Raw genomic sequence first — 13,717 nt, 5'->3', positions numbered from 1 at the left:
GGAAGAGCCTTGTAAAGGACATGCTAAACAACGTGAGCAGGTTGCTTCACTACAGTTTATCACAACCCCAAATTCCCCAGCTGGAAAATGTTGTCATTTTGTGCAGTTTTTTTCATTTTGAAATTAAATATTTCAGACACTGGGTCTGAATATTGTGTCTTACTCAGTTCTAAAGTGCCTCATCTGTCAAGCATAGCACAGATTTTCTGGATCATAAAGAAGAGACCCAGACCCTCCTATGGCCCCTGCCGTGGAGAGTTCACACTCAGTAATCAGGAAACCCTCTGCCTTTCACCTTGAGATAGGATACAAGTTTGTTCTAAAGCCATGGACTGCAGAAGCCAGAGCACTCCAAGCCTTGAGACTGGCAAGAAGCCAAGCCAACTTCTGCCTATGTTTTCTCAGGAGCTTTCTGAAAGCAAAATGCCATTGAATGCTTTAGTTGCAAAGCTATTATTCTTCTGTGAAAGCATGGTTCCTTGGAAAATACCGAGAGCTATCTTCTTGTTATTTCCTCTACAGAGAAAGGTCAATCTTCCACGCTTCAGGAAACTCTAGCTACACTGGCACAGGACTGACAGACAGGAGTGCTGCAGGCTCAAGTGTTTACATGGGTAAAAACTAATTTTGCAAAAATCAATGATTCCTTCTAAGGTTTCTTAGTGCTATTGACAATCAATGGTAATGCCGTTGCCTGTGGACTCAAAACGTATTTCATTCAACCTAACAGAAGCAAACTTTCCCTATAGTCCACAACTGGCTCAGATAGATGTGAATTTGTACATTCCACAACCTACCTGGCTCCACAACCTTAATTTCAAAGCTGATGTAAACCCAATATTCCCACTTCAAATGAAGCCAATTTGTTTCCTGCCCTTTTCCTTCTTTAAGCACTTTTTTACCTTTTCAACTTTTTTACTGACCGTGTCTTGCCTAACATATTCTTTCTTCAGGTGAAGAGGGCAAAGGGATCTAGTTGCTTTGTTAATTTCTTTTTCCTATTGCCAGAAAAGTTGAATTTTGCAGAAAGAGATAGGAAAATAAATTTAAAACAAATAAAAATGGATAAGCTAGAGGACTGGAATTATAGAATTGTGGTGAAATTCAATAGTGTAAAGCACAAGAGTGCATAGTTAGAAATGAATAAAAATTTCTCCTCTCTAGTATGTGTTCCTAGACACAAAAAAAAAAAAAAAGACTTCACATATTGCTTGATTACAAGATAATTATGAGATAATTATGAGACATTTATAGGACAAGCTTATGAAAACGCTTAAGAAAATCCTAGTATGAATCAAGAAAAGTATTTCAAGCAAATTGTAAAATACAAATTACTTTGCACTAGGTATCAGTACGCTTTCCTTTGAAATACTGTGTATTAATCTTATGCCAGTGTTTGAAGAAGATGAATTATAACTGTAACAGAAACAGAGCAAATACATGTAGGATGATCCAGGAAGGAGATGTTTTATCATATGAAGAGACTAAAAAAAATGCCTACTTTTATTTAGCCTGACAAAAGTGAAGTTGAAAAAGGGATATGATTGCTTCTTTTATTCCCCAGGAGGGAAAATACAAAGGAGGAGGAACGTTTAAGCTAAAAGACAATGTTGACAGAAGAGCATATGGTCTGTCTATTTATATTCTCCAAGGAAGGATGTCGGCTGAAAATTTAGGAGAACTTTCTAACAATCCAAGCTATGAAGTTCTAGAACAACCTTGCAGGAATATGGGGGCAAAATCACTATTTTTGGTATAGAACTTGACCAGTTCTGAAACTGCAGGATTTAATGGACTGCTTGCAATTCTGGGAATACAGATATGATGTTAAAGTAGTCATAGGAGGCCTTGGACTTGACGCTGTATTGGAGTTTTTAAAAAGAGGGCTGGGGAGAAACAGAAGAAAAAGAGGAGGAGAGAGAGGGGTGAGAATATGGAATGCTTTAACTTTTCAAAAGTGATGCTCTGAAAGTCACTAGTATTTCTTAGCGATGGGTTATTTTGTAAATAATGTTGCTCAGTAAGATAAAATGTGTCAGAGAAAATAGATCAAACTTTTTAATTACTGTTAGCATGGGCCGCGTGTCTCTTTTTTTTTTTTTAAGACTGTATTTGAGAAAAATTAAGGCTCATAAAGAGCAAATAAACTGACCAACTGGAAAAACTGAAAATTGAAAAATTGAAAATATCCTGTAACAACAAATCTCAAGAATAACCTGATGCACCTTTACTGCACACTCCTAACACTGCAAACAACCTTCTGCAATCTAGCAGTGGACGGAAAGTAGGAGAAGTGGTGGAGAGCCTTCAGCCAGGCCATCTTTCTCTTTCCTCACAGCCTTTTCCACTGTCATTCCCTTTTCCACCTGCTTCTTTTTATCTCTTTTTACACCTTTTTTTCTTTATGGGGTTTGTCTTTTGGAATTTTCCTCTTTTGGTCTGCTTTTGCTGTAAAGCAGTTGGGAGCAGGGAAAGATATCATAACTCATATGGTAAAAAGAGAGGATCATAAGACTAGAGCAGATGAATGTAGGCCTACAGGGTGCGTGGACTGTGTGTGAATGAGAAATTACTGTAAACAGCATTATTGGAAGCTACTCTAGAGCAGAGCTAGGAAACACTTGTAAGGTTTTTCCACATTGTGTTTATCAGTCAAAGTTCACTGAATTTTTCCTGTTACTACTGATCTTGAAGCAATGCAATCACCAGAGCTAAACAAAGGTAAACAAGGCCCTTTTCCATAACTGCTACATTTTGACTAAAAACATAGTAGGAAGCAAGCAAAGTCTTTATTCAGTCTCCAGTGTAGATTACAAGGGAGCTCCATAATGTGCAAGTATTTAATGTGTGACATTTCATAAATCATAAAGCATTTCATCATCATAAAGCATTTTGGACAAGAAAAGCAAGATATTTTGTACACACATAGTTGTACCTGCAGACAAACACATTCCAGGTCATCGTTATATCAGTATTATAGTACCAGTATTACATTACTTACATATTATATTATCCTGTGCAAGGATATTGAGACAGCACAAATACAATAGGACATTGTTATCGGAAGCAGGTTTTCTGCAAACTTGAACAATTATTTCTTTGAGTACAGAACACAAAGACTACTTTTCACATGAACTTAAATAACACAAAGGACTGAGAAGTAACAACATTCAAGAAAAAATAAGAGTTTCCCAGAAGGAACTGTGACCCTGCTTACTGAAGGAGAGGCTGCCAAGGCTTGTCCGGTCCTCAGACTATGCTTTTCCACGTAGGCACCAATGATACTGCCCGGGGAGATCTGAAGGATATCAAGCATGATTGCATGGCTCAGGGGGTGATAGTCAAGGTCATGGGGGTCCAGGTGGTGTTCCCATGGATTCTCTCAGTAAGGTGGAATGCCTTGAGGAGGAGTAGACAGATCCTGCAGGTTAACAACTGTTTGTACACCTGGTATTTGCAGCAGGGTTTTGGCTTCAGGGTCCTCTTTTTTTTGCAGCAGGGTCCTATTTGAAAGATACAAGATCCATATGACCAAGAGAGGCAAAACTATCTTCACCAACAGGCTGGCTAACCTGGTAAGAAGACTTCTAAAGAATGAATGATTAAGGAGGGAGAGTGACCAGCAACCAAGTGAGGAAGTGGTGCATGGTGTTAGCAAGCAAAGAATGTGGCTTGATGTGAACAGAAGAGACCTTGTAGTCAACAACACAGGGCTGAAGTGGGGTCACCTTAAGCATATGCACATAAATAAGGAAATGTCTATGTAACTGCATTATGGGAAGGCTCTCATACCTCTTCTGCGAAACCAGCATGCCAGCACACCTCTATCATGTGCCAGTATATCAATGCATACAGCACAGGAAACAAAGAGGAGGCATTAGAAGTCCATGTCCAATTACTGAGCTACAGTAACATTGGGATCACAGAGACATCATGAGATTGCTCATATAATTGAAATGTTGCAGTAGATGGATGTTATAAGTGAGACCACGCAATTTTCTGGTCTATCAAAAATATTTTATTAATTAAGTAAGCAGGCACAAGCAAAACAGCGCTGGGTGGCTGGGGAGTCTCCGCTCCACCACAGCACGCAACTTTCCCTTTTCATTGTCGCCGTTTTATAGCATCCAAGTTTCGGCTTGTCAGGACTTGTTGAACCTTCTGAAGCTGCGCAGTTCGTTGTTGGGGGTTGTTGTTTTTCTTTCAATGATCATGCGTTGTGCTCGTGTTCAAGGGGGAGGGTAGTGAAGCGGCAAACAGTATTTCACAGAGTCTTTGGTTTACCAAGGATGTTTATCCAACACCACCTCCCCACTATCTACTTGCTTAGTCTTCCCCCTTAACAAGGTCGTAAATTGCAAAACCTTATCTTCTCAGCAGATTCTCTGAGAACACAATGAACAAACACCCGCTAATTTATCACAATGGATACAGGCCCTTTATGTATGACAGACAGGGAAGGTGAGGAAGATGTGCCCTTTATGTGAGAGCACAATGGGAATGCATGGAGCTCTGTCTAGGAAGGGATGATGAGCCAGATGACAGTTTATGGGTTAGGATTAGTGGGCAGACCAACATGGGTAACATTGTTTTGGTTGTCTGCTACAGATTGCCTGATCAAGCAGAAGGAATATATGAGGCTTTATTCAGACAAATGGAAGAAGCCCCATATTCACAGGCTTTGGTCCTCTTGGGCGGACTTTTACCACCCCATAGCTGCTGGAAGGACAACACAGCAGGGAATAAGTATTCCAGGAGGTTTCTGGAATGCATCAGTGACAATTCAGTGACAATTACCTAATACAGGTGATTGAGGAGACAACAATGAGGAGAGGCACTTTCCAGACCTCATACTTAAAAAAGAGGAAGCAATGATCAGCAGTGTGAAGATTAGGGGCAGCCTTGGCTGCATCCTGATAGAAAGGAGCAGAGCAAAAAAGGTTTAAAACACTGTCCTTCAAGAGAGCAGACTTTGGCCCCTTCAAGGATCCAATTGGAAGAATTCAATGGGATGTGAGCCTGGAGAGAAGAGGGGTCCAAGTGATCCAGTTTATATTCAAGAATCAACTACTCAAGGCAGCAGAAAGCCTGTACAGATGAATGAGGAGTTCCTGACAAAACTACAAAGGAAAAATTTATAAAGTGGAAGCAGGGATATGTGACCCCAGGCAATATAAATATAGCGTCCAAACACATAACGATCCAGGGGTCCTAGTGATAAAAGACATGGAAAAGGCCGAGGTATTCAACACCTTCTTTACCTCAGTCTTTACCGGTAAGACCGACTTTTAAGAATCCCAGGCCCCTAAAATGAGAGGGAAAGTCTTGAGCAAGGAAGACTTCAACCCTTAGTGGACAAGGATCAAGTTAGAGAATATTTAAACAAATGGAACATACAAGACCATGGGACACAATGGGATACACTCACAACTGTTGAGAGATGAGTGAACACATTTAAATGTAGGCCACTCTCAATTATATTTGAGAGGTCATAGCATTTAGAAGAGGTTTCTGAGGACTGGAAGAAAGCAAATGTCATACATTTTCAAGGAGGATCTAGGGAACTACAGGTCAGTCAGTCTCACCTCAATCCCTGGAAAGGTCATAGAATCATAGAATCATTTAGGTTAGAAAAGACCTCTGAGATCATCTAGTCCAACCTTTAACATAGCAGTGCCAAGTCTACCATTAAACCATGTCACTAAGCTCTACATCTACACCATTTTTGAAGATGTCAAAGAATGGTGACTCAACTACTTACCTGGGCAGCCTGTTCCAATACTTAACAACCCTTTCAGTGAAGAATTTTTTCCTAATATCCTACCTAAACTGCCCCTGGTACAACTTGAGGCCATTTTCTCTTGGTTTATCAGTTGGTGCTTGGGAGAAGAGACCAATCCCCACCTTGCTATAGAATCATAGAGTATCCCAAGTTGGAAGGGACCCACAAGGATTACTGAGTCCAACTCATGGGTCCCCAAAGGACCACACAAAAAATAAGACCGTGCATCTGAGAGCATTGTTCAAATGCTTTTTGAACTCCAGCAGGCTCAGTGCTGTGACCACTTCCTTGGGGAGACTGTTCCAGTGCCCAGCCACCTTCCTGGTGAAGAACCTTTTCCTGATATTGAGACTGAACCACCCCTGCCATAGCCTCCTTTAAACTAATTGTAAAGTACAATAAGGTCTCCCCTGTGCCTTCTCTTCTCCAGCTAAACAACCCAACTCCCTTAGCTGCTCATCATAAGACTTTTTCTCTAGATTCTTCAACAACTTCATTGCCCTTCTTTGGAAACAGGCCAGAATCTCGATGTCTTTCTTGTAGTGAGGAGCCCAAAACTGGACACAGTATTCAAAGTGCAGCCTCACCAGAGTCAAATACAGAGGGACAATCGCTTCCCTAGTGCTGCTGGCAATGCAGTTTCTGATACAAGCCAGGATGCCGTTGGTCTTGGCCACCTGAGCACACTGCTGGCTCATATTCAGCCAGCTATCGACCAATACCTCCAGGTCCCTTTCTGCCAGACAGCTTTCCAGCCACTCTTACCCCAGTCTGAAGTGCTGCATGGGGTTGTTGTGCCCCAAGTGCAGGACCCGGCACTTGGCCTTGTTGAACCTCTTATAGTTGGCCTTGACCAACCTATCCAGATCCCTCTACAGAGCCTCCCTACCCTCAGGCAGGTCAACATTCGTACCCAACTTGGTGTCGTCCATGATTTTAGGAAGGTGTACTAAATCCCCTTATCCAGATCATTGATAAAGATATTGAAGAGAACTGACCTCAGAAGAGAACTGAGCCCTAGGGGACACCACTAGAGACCTGCCTCCAACTGGAATTAATTCTATTTGCCATGACTTTTAGTTATGTGGAATTAGTTGTGGAATTAGTTATTACATGCCATGGTGATGGAATAACTAATCCTGGGATCATTTCCAGGCACATGAAGAACAAGAAGACGAACAGGACTAGTCAGCATGGATTTAAGAAGAGGAAATCATGCTTAAGCAACCTAATAGCCTTCCACAATGAGGATGAGTTGCTTTACGGATGGAGGCAATATAGTAGGTGTTATTTATCTTGACTTCAGGAAGGTTTTCTTCATAGCTAATGAATCCCAAGGTGTGTAATTAGGCAATGAGTTGGATTGAAAACTGGCTGAATGGACAGGCTCAGAGAGTTGTCATCAACAGCACAAGTCCAGCTAAAGGGCAGTCACTAGTGGTATACTGCAGGGTTTAACACTGTTTAAGACCTTTGTTAATGACCTGGATGATGAGAAAGAGAACACCTTCAACAAGTTTGCAGAACTGGGAGGAGATGATGATACATCATACGTACAGCAATTGCCCTTGCTACCAAGAAGGCTAACAGCATTCTTGGCTGCACTATGTGAAGTATTGCCAGAAGGTCAGGAGAGGTGATCCTCCACTCTACTCAGCATTGGTGAGGCCACACCTAGAGCACTGTACCCAGTTCTAGGTCCCTCAGTACAAGAGAGACCTTGACGTACAGGGAAGAGTCAAACAGATGCCTACCAAGACAATAAAAGGGGTGGAGCACCTCTCCTATGAGGAGAGGCTGAGAGACCTGGGACTGTTCAGCCTGGAGAAGAAGAGGCTCGGGGTTGATGTTATCGTTGCCTATAAACGCCTGAAGGAAGAATACAAAGAGGATGGAGCCAGGCTTTTTTCAGTGGTGCCCAGTGCCAGGACAAGAGGCAACAGGCACAAAATGGAACACAAGAGGTTCTGTCGAAACATCAGGAAGCACTTCTGCATTGTGTGAGTGATGGAGCACTCACACACAGGTTGCCCGGAGTGGTTGTGGAGTCTCCCTCCTTGGAGATCTTCAATAGCCACTTGGACATGGTCCTGGGCAATCTGCTTTAGGTGTCCTTGCTTTAGTAGGTGCACTGGACCAGACAATCTTGTAGAGTAGTTGCCTAAAGTAACTAGGAAAATAAAACTAATATTCACATTTTAAAGAAAATATACAGCACTGAAGAGGTTTTCAGGCTAGGGCGTAGCTGCATTACCTGAGCGTTCCCTAGGCTTCCAACAGAATCACAGAATCACAGAATCGTCTAGGTTGGAAGAGACCTCCAAGATCATCTAGTCCAACCTCTGTCCTAACAGTAACAAGTCCTCCACTAAACCATATCACTAAGGGCTACATCTAAACGTCTTTTAAAGACCTCCAGGGATGGTGACTCAACCACTTCCCTGGGCAGTCCATTCCAATGCCTAACAACCCTTTCAGTAAAGAAGTTCTTCCTAACATCCAACCTAAACCTCCCCTGGAGCAACTTTAGCCCATTCCCCCTCATCCTGTCACCAGGCACGTGGGAGAACAGACCAACCCCCACCTCTCTACAGACTCCTTTAAGGTACCTATAGAGAGCGATGAGGTCTCTCCTGAGCCTCCTCTTCGCCAGGCTAAACAATCCCAGCTCCCTCAGCCGCTCCTTGCAAGACTTGTTCTCCAGACCCCTCACCGGCTTCGTTGCCCTTCTCTGGACTCTCTCGAGCACCTCCATGTCCTTCTTGTAGTGAGGGGCCCAAAACTGAACACAGTACTCGAGGTGCGGCCTCACCAGAGACGAGTACAGGGGGACAATCACCTCCCTAGACCTGCTGGCCACACTGCTTCTTATACAGGCCAGGATGCTGTTGGCCTTCTTGGCCACCTGAGCACACTGCTGGCTCATATTCAGCTGCCTATCAACCAGTATTCCCAGGTCCTTCTCTGCCAGGCAGCTTTCCAACCACTCACCTCCCAGCCTGTAGCGCTGCTTGGGGTTGTTACGCCCCAGGTGCAGAACCTGGCACTTGGCCTTGTTGAACTTCATGCAGTTGGCCTCAGCCCATCGGTCCAGCCTATCCAGATCCTCCTGCAGAGCCTTCCTTCCCTCGAGCAGATCGGCACACGCACCTAACTTGGTGTCATCTGCAAACTTACTGAGGGTGCACTCGATCCCCTCATCCAGGTCATCGATAAAGATATTGAAGAGGACTGGCCCCAGCACTGAGCCCTGGGGGACTCCACTAGTAACTGGCCTCCAACTGGATTTGGCTCCATTCACAACTCTTTGGGCCCGGCCATCCAGCCAGTTTTTAACCCAACAAAGCGTACGCCAGTCCAAGCCACGAGCAGCCAGTTTCTTGAGGAGACTGTTGTGGGAAACGGTGTCAAAAGCCTTACTGAAGTCAAGGTAGATCACATCCACAGCCTTTCCCTCATCCACCAAGCGCATCACTTTGTCATAGAAGGAGATCAGGTTCGTCAAGCAGGACTTACCTTTCATAAACCCATGCTAACTGGGCCTGATCGCCTGGTTGCCCTGCAAGTGCCGCGTGATGACACTCAAGATAATCTGCTCCATGAGCTTCCCTGGCACTGAGGTCAAACTAACAGGCCTATAGTTCCCTGGGTCTACCCTCCGGCCCTTCTTGTAGATGGGCATCAGGTTTGCTAGCCGCCAGTCGACTGGGACCTCCCCTGATAGCCAGGACCGACGATAAATGATGGAAAGGGGCTTGGCCAGCTCCTCCGCCAGTTCGCTCAACCTTAGATGCTATTGCACTAGGGGAACCTGGTGTGCTGACTCTAAGGAACAGAACGGAGCGCAGAGCAGAGTGGAGACACTGTGACTAGGTTCTGTGACAAGAGGAGAACTCGACTGTTCTTGTGCACACCGAGACTGATAAATTGAACATTTGCTACCCTGAGACAACGACCTGTCATGTTTTTGACAAAATTCTGCACTCTAGTGAACTTTTGCTCATTATAATATCATTATAATACCAAAACACACCTCCATCCCAAAAGCTACTCGCCTCCAAGGTGCAACCACCCCTCACTGAGCACACACTCCGAATTTCTCGGAGTCTATACCTTTAAACGAAGGTGAGAAAACTTTTAACCAATCATAACCAAGATATGCTTGACTAGAGTCACTCAAGCTCCACCTAAAAGATAGAAAATAATATAAATTGGCTTAAAAGAAAGGGGATGTCAGGGAAGATACCATCACGAGGGAAGATACCATCACGAGGGAAGATACCATCCTGACTTCTGGGATCAGTTGACAGGCTCTTCCCCCCTCATTGGGACACCTTTGGGTGAGATTTGAACACTTGGTTATACTGGGTGTCTCTGCGGAAGCCTAGAAATCTCTGTAGAGCCTTTGTGCCTTTTAACATGTTAATAGCCAGGCTGTGTAAATGTGTATCTCATGCATGCTAACTTGATTTTGCAGACAGTGAATTTATCGCCAGCAATCCAAAAAACCTGTGCACCTGTTGCTGTAATAAATTGCACTTAATTGCATTGTCCCTAGCCATGGTAGTTCTAATTGAATGTGACTAGAGTGAGGGCATGCTATGTTGTTGGTGAGTCCGCGACCGTGATAGTTCAGTACCCTGAATCCAACCAGACCCATAACGGTTAATACATTATTGGTGAATCTGTGACCACGATAGTTCAGTACCCTGAATCTGACCAGACCCATAACAGTTAATCAGCTACGCCCCTTAACGCGACAAACCTCCAGAGGTCCCTGCCAACCTCAACTGTTCTGTGATTCTGTTCTGTGATTCTGCTGGTGATGTGGCAGAGCAAACAGTCTAAGAAATAAAAGGATGTATTCCTGTCAGGACCACACAGTTTCTGGAGAGGTACAGAGCTGGTCTCAGACACACTGCCCCATGAAATGTTTGCCATCCAACTTAGGTGTTTCTGGGGATACAACCTGGAAAGAGATAGAAAGGCTCAATGTTTCAGTCTCAATGTTTCCGTCTCAATGTTTCCTTTCTGGATAGGTCGCACTTTAGATGTCCCTTGGTGCATCACAAAACAAGGATGGTTTGAACAGTCAGGGAACTGAAGCTTTTAGAAAGCTGTGGGAGATATTGTCACAGAACAATGCAGGAACAAGCCATGATCCATTGCATGAAAGGAGCATCAAAGCATTTGCAGAGATCAAGAGCACCACAAAGAAATGAGCTGGTTTATGTGTCACCAATCACCCTAAAGCAGCATAAAGGGTAATTTGGGACAGTCTGTCCAGGGAGAAGAGTCAGACTGAGAGATGAAAGAAGTAGTTGCTGAAGCAAAGTGATAAAACAAATACCTTCAAGCTGAAAGGATTTAAGGATTAAGTGTCTACACTGTTAATGAAAGCAAGTAAATCTCATTAAAACTATTGGCACTGCTATAAAACAGGGAATATCAAACAATGTATTAATATTTCCAGTAAGGCAAAACATGCCCTGAACTACGGTGATTAAGAGTTACATTTTAAATAACTATTACAGTGTTAACTGTTAAAATTTTATCTTAATTCCCTGAAAGGATTTTAATGTCTCTAACTAAATAGCCTTTATTTCTTCAGCTGTCTGAACTGAATGGTTTAACTGCATCAGTAATAACTGTATGAGACACCAGAATACAGCCTAAATGTCCAACAAATGCCCAGCAAGTTCTACAAACCAAAGATGTGCAAAGTGACAGAAACACTTCCCACTTCTTCATCTCCAGAGCTACAACCATATTCCATGCACAATGGAGAAGTATCACCGCCTCTTTCCTGTGCCAGAAAAAAAAAAAAAAAAAAAAAAAGAACAAACAAAATGAAACAAACAAGCAAACAAAAACCAACAACAACAAACCACCATCTTTTGTGACCTTCTAATTAGCCATGCTTGGCATACTGGTAGAGGAGAAGAATTGCCCATCTTCACAGGGAAGAGACAGAACCCTGCTTCAAACTCTCTTTCCCATCTGCAATGCAGCAATGCAACAAAGCAGTCCCTTTCCCCAGCACAGGTCTGAACTTGAATGTTGAGGTCTCAAGTGTCAAGACAAAAGTCAGCAGACCCACCATAAGCATACCATGGAAATGGAATTTTATGACAACACCCCAGTGCCTACAGTAACTGAGAATTAGTGAGGGGGGACAAAAAGTTGAGCAGATGAAAGGTTCAATGTCTTTCTTTGTTTGTCTTTTTTTCTTTTTTTTAAGCACACTGGTGATTCACATGCTTGGGATTCAGACAGAGTGATGACGACTTGACCTCTGAAAGCAGGTGGCAAAGAGTGCTAAAAAAAAAAGCTAGGTGGAAACTGCCAGTATTTCCTTAAAGAAAAGAGGGAAAAATACTCTGTAGGAAACCCTTTGGAGATTTTCCCACAGATTAGAAAGGAGGGGCAAAAAGGAGTGACAGATATCTCTGAAAGTGCAATAAGGCATTCATATGACACCAGAACATCTTAGAATGGCAGGATATTGATAATTCAACGAGGCAGCTGAGATGTGAAAGTGTAAAGCAATGAGAAATGAAACAGCTCCCATCAAATCTCTTCTGAAGAACATAATAGTGCTTTCTGCTTTCCCCTATAAAAGACAAAAATTAAGAGCAAAGGACATTTCACCATCATCACTAATGATAATTCTTTTCGTTCCATAGGTGACATGCCTGGGGCATGATGTTGATTTGCAACACTGGCAGCCTGACCATTACACAATCTCACACACCATAGGAGTGCCACTTCCCCTATTCTAGATCTGCTGTCATGGCCTAATGCAACTGTGCAGTAGAAAATCATTGTTTTGTTTGCTTGTATGGGAGATTCAGATATGGAGTGCATGCATGTCTGTGCATACAGGCCATGCTCTGCAGTAAGAAAGAAGCCCTCTGAGATGAAGTACAAAATTTGGAGACAAATGCAGGAAGGAAGTGAATATAACCACTACGAAAAGTGTTTGCAGACTTTTTATAGGATTTATTGTGTGGGAGACAGACCAGTTTTAAACATTACTCTATGACTAAGGACAGGTACATTTCCTAACCTTTTATGTTCTTGAAGGACAGAGGCTACAACTGAAATGCAGTAATAGTGTGCAGAAAAAATATGATATTTCATGTTTTTATATAACGTCTTCATGATGTTATACAATAGCTTTATGTTTTTAGCAAAGGACTTGCAAATCCCTTAGGGTCTTCAGGCCTTCAGAGTCAATGTGCACTCCTCTTGCTTCAACAGAAAAAAATTCAAAGCCACTACTGTGATACTCCAATTTCAGTACTGACAAGCTCTTGCTATGTCACAAAAATACCACTGATTTAATGGTGCAGTGTACAGAAATATATATATACATATATACATGCTTCCTGTTCCTGAATATGCCCCTGAAGATCATATTTTGGTTTTCTTCCTCTCTTAGGCATACCTGCAAAAGATTAGATTTTTAAGTCAACTTTCCTGCAATCTGCTTAATGCTTTATTTAATTTTTTGTTTGTTTGTTTGTTTTAATTTTTTCATTAATGATTTTTTTCATTTCCTTGTAACTCTACTCTGCTCAGAATAAACCCAGGCAAGAAAACAAATACGAAACGGTCCCTAAAGAATTATGGAGGGTTGCCTGAGGTGTTGGGATGACCCTAGAGTAAATTGCCTTTATCTGTCAAGATAATGTTAATGTGTGGGCAGGTCTGATGTTGAAATAAGGTCCCTCTTTCTTTTGTGCCATGCTTTGTTCCTTCCATTAAAGAAAAAAAAAAACCATGCTTTGCTCTGAAGACCCCATTCCAAGCCATTGCTTTCTCATACAGATCACTGACTGTGGATGAAAGTCATGTATGGGAAAAACATGGCATCCTGATGAACTACTGCAGTCAGGCAATAGCAACTGCCTTTCAGTCCTGACGTGCCAA

The sequence above is a fragment of the Anser brachyrhynchus genome (genome assembly GCF_964034855.1).
Source record: "Anser brachyrhynchus genome assembly, chromosome: 1".
Taxonomy (NCBI): Eukaryota; Metazoa; Chordata; class Aves; order Anseriformes; family Anatidae; genus Anser; species Anser brachyrhynchus.
Note: the sequence above shows the minus strand (reverse complement) of the source record.